The sequence below is a fragment of the Marmota marmota genome, unplaced genomic scaffold (genome assembly GCF_001458135.2).
Source record: "Marmota marmota marmota unplaced genomic scaffold, marMar, whole genome shotgun sequence".
Classification (NCBI taxonomy): Eukaryota; Metazoa; Chordata; class Mammalia; order Rodentia; family Sciuridae; genus Marmota; species Marmota marmota.
Window position 1 is genome coordinate 27,916,066 of NW_026000211.1, and position 3,842 is coordinate 27,919,907.

Here is a 3,842-nt window from a genome sequence, read left to right on the forward strand (position 1 = left end):
GGTTCACTCCCAGTACCAAAAATAAAACAAAAAAATGTAGATGTACTTCTCATGAAAAATTTATTTATTTATATTTGGAACCATGGATTGAACCCAGGGCCACTTAATCACTGAGCTACATCCCCAGCCCTTTTTATTTTTTATTTTGAGACCAGATCTCTCTAAGTTGCTTAGGGCCTTGCTAAACTGCTGAGGCTGGCCTTGAACTTGTGATCCTCCTGCCTCAGCCTCCTGAGTCACTGAGATTACACGTGTATGCCAACGCACCCAGCAAGAAAATTTCATTTTTAAAAAAGAGTAACAACAGACTCTCTAGACAGAGTTGTATAGCTATTAGTATGAAACAAGCAAGACTAAGAAGGGGAACTGAGGAATGGAGGGATGGGTACCTCATTCAGAGAGGGACTCGCCCAGATCCCCACACCCCAAAGATTTGGAGAATGAAATCATTAAACTCAAGCACTCTGCTACTGAGCTACATCTCCAGCTCTTTTTATTTTTTTATTTTGAGACAGGACTTCTCTAAGTTGCTGAGGCTGGCTTTGGGTTTCTGATCCTCCTGCTTCAGCCTCCTGGGAGGCTGGGATTACAGGTGTGTGCCACTGTGCAGAACTTGATTTGTCATCTTTAGAGGCAATGGACATGTGCATTGTTTACCAGAAACATCATCACTTCTTCACTTGGAGGGAAAAAAAAAGGAAAAAAGTTACTGTGACATCCAGGCTTAGAACAGATAGTACAAAAGAATGAGGGCATCTGCTTTTCTGTCACCAATTTGTGAAGTGCAAAGAACAGAAGAGATTGGCAGAGATTCAGAAATGCTCAATAAGAAAGATAACACAGGCACATGGTCGCCTTTTCTACACACGTATGCCTTCATTTCAATACAGCGAACATCTGTTGAGTGCCCACTTCATGTTGCTGAGGGGTACACAGAATTCATGGAAAATAAAACATAGCTTCAGCCCTCAGGAGGGGAACATTGAACCCTCTGCTTTGCTTTCCAGGGCTTTGTAGCAATTAAAGCACGCTCTCCTATTGCTTGGAACTAGATCAGTCGATTTGTTTTATTTTGTTTTGGTCACATCACTGTTCTGCCACAAGTTTCTGCAGATATTTGATGAGTGGTAGACTCTATTTCTCCCCTATTTCTAGCCCCTGACTCCTGATTTCCCAGGAGAAGAAACAACAGATTAGCAATATGTTATCCATTGGGACATTATCAGTGACTCACAAGAGCTCACTGATGGGAAAAAACATCTCTTTCATGTGCACGTATGAACATGTAACAAGAAATCTCACCATTATGTACAACTATAATGTACCAATAAAAATGTGGAAAAAGAAGACATCTCTTTCTGTGAGCTGTAAAGTCCTTCTCTGGGTATAAACCATCTTCCCTCCTTTGACATAATTCCATAATGATTTCTATTTTAGCATAATAACACAGCAAGAGTTTTAAATCTATTCCTTTTTTTTTTTTTACTTTGAAATGATTAGATAATCTACATATGACTAGTTTTTCTGGCTCCGTGACAATGAGCAATATCACTCAAATCAGGTTTGAGTTGCATCCATTACTAGCTAACTTGTCATCCAAAGGAGAAGCTAAGGTCCTCTGGCTTCTGGTACACTAAAATTCCCCAGAATTTTTTTTTTCTTTTCTAAACATCGCTTGGGGATAGAGGAATGCTCCGAGGGGAGACTTTGAATAATCCATCATCTGGATTCATAGGAACAGAGAGAAACAAAACAGAATTTATAAAAATCATTTATTAAAAGGAAGAAAGAAGGAATGAGGTCTGGTTATCTAACTTTCTTCCTTCCTTCCTTTATTTCTCCCTCTTTCCTATTCTTTTCCCTCCAGCAGGAGACACATGTATATAGACCACCCTTCCCCACCTGTGAGCTCCTCAGCTCTGCCCTCCAGGCTGAACTTTCTCTCCAGCTCTAGCCAGGATTTGCTGAGCAAGCTGCCTAGAACAGGGAAAGACTCGTAAACCAGGAAAAGCAAACCAAAAGTGTTTCTCTTTTAAATTGGGACAAGGTAAAGGAAAATGTCCATTTTTAAAAAGTATTCTTGGGAATCATTCTTTTATTCAAAAGATTATTATTGTCACATACACCGCACCCTGTTGGACAAACTGAAGACAGAAAGCTAAAACATACTCATACAAATGACCAAAACATAAGTAGAAAGCTGTATGAACACTTGAAATTCCGAGGTGAAAGAGATCCCTCTAGGTTAGGAAAAGCAGGGCAGGGGTAACAGAGGAGGTCACTTTTGACTTGAGCCTGTCCAGAGCAGAGTGATGGACAGAGGGAATAATGACCTGCCCCTTCACAACTTGGAACTCCATCTCTCTGAGATTTGATATCTCCTTCTATAAAAGGAGGATTTGAAGATCTGGAAGGTTCTTAACCCCCCGCCCCCAACTCATCATACTTCTAGCCTGTGATGTGGACTTTGGTTGAACTTTAGCTGATATTTGCCTGTGTTTTGACCAAGATATTTCTCACCCTTCTTATCTTTCAGTCACTCCTTTTTGTCTTTTTTTTGCTTCCTCTCCTTCATCCTCTATGAGTTAATAAGGAGCTACTACAGCTTGTAAGTGTATTTGTCAGCCACTACCATGGTGCTGCTGTATATAAACCCCTCTGTGAGTTGGTGGTACACCACATTCCTTCTCACACGCAGGGATTTCTGGGTAACTAACCCAGCCTGGACTGTGCTGGTGGGTGGGGGTTGGGGGGTGGAGTTGGAGAGGGTTGGGGGGGCTGAGTGGGGGGCATCACGTCCTCCTCCAATCTTTGTTCATTGGCTGTAGTTTGTCCTTGTTATCACATTTACATAATGTTTTGGATTCTTACCTTTGTCTGCACCTTCTCCCAACATGTTGCTCAAGAGGAAGAAGAAACAGATAAATATTCATTAGATAAATCAACACAAAACCCACATTTTCCAGAATTCTGTTTTATGTTAAAATGAATGTCCTAGAAATAGCTAAAATCAAACCATAAGGAACTGCCGTCTGGACTTTTTTCCACAAGGTTTAAATACATGACATAGTTACGATTCTTCTGTGATAAAAGTCATGATAAGAATTCTAGTAATATCTCATGAAATAAATTGAGTATTTAAAATGTTGGGCTAATTCTAGCATGGAAAGATCACGACCTCTGTACTTTTTAGGAAGAAAATGTTTGCTAAATAAATTATTAATGAAAAAATAAAATCCAGAGGGAACTATTAGCTTCCTTGGGAAGCACTTTCAAGCACTCTCAAAATTCCATAACAGCATTTATTTGCATATGAATGATGAACTAATTAAAAATGATCTTTATCTGTTTGTTAAAATAGGTTCAAAAGGAACTCTCCTTGGAAATGCATGAGAATCAGCTCATATTCCAGGAGAGCTTTAAAATACAAACTCATAGATCTCAAAAAGAACTTCATAAGTCAAACTTTTATTCATTTGAATCTCTCAGATAATTATTCTGAATTAGAGTTTTCACCGTGTTAAGCAATTTTATCCACCTACTGATGACTTTTAACAAAGCGTTTTAAGAAGGATAACAAAGGGAGAATTACTTTGGATGTTTTAACCCAGATAAGTCAGCCCAGACAAATTTGGCTACATATTTTGGTACCCAACTGAACCCCCCTACCTGAAAAGAAAGGTTTTGAAAAACACAAAGATAGGAGCAGTCAGGCCTAGTGTCAGACCCCTGGAATCCAAACTACTTGAGGCTGAGGCAAGAGGATCACAAATTCAAGGCCAGCCTTGATAATTTAGCAAGACCCTGTCTCAAAAAAAAAAAAAAAAAAAAAATTTTTAAAA

The 3,842-nt window shown here is 39.3% G+C and overlaps 1 long non-coding RNA gene across 1 annotated transcript in view; it reads right to left on the reverse strand.

The window, feature by feature from the left end:
• Positions 1–496: 496 nt before the first annotated feature.
• LOC107142730 overlaps positions 497–3,842 on the reverse strand; it is a 4,520-nt gene continuing 1,174 nt past the window's right edge. Inside the window, exons 2-3 of the long non-coding RNA XR_001503601.2 lie at positions 2,872–2,900; positions 497–679 (exon numbers count right to left, since the gene is read on the reverse strand). This is a non-coding gene — a long non-coding RNA (uncharacterized LOC107142730). The remainder of the gene's footprint in view (positions 680–2,871; positions 2,901–3,842) is intronic.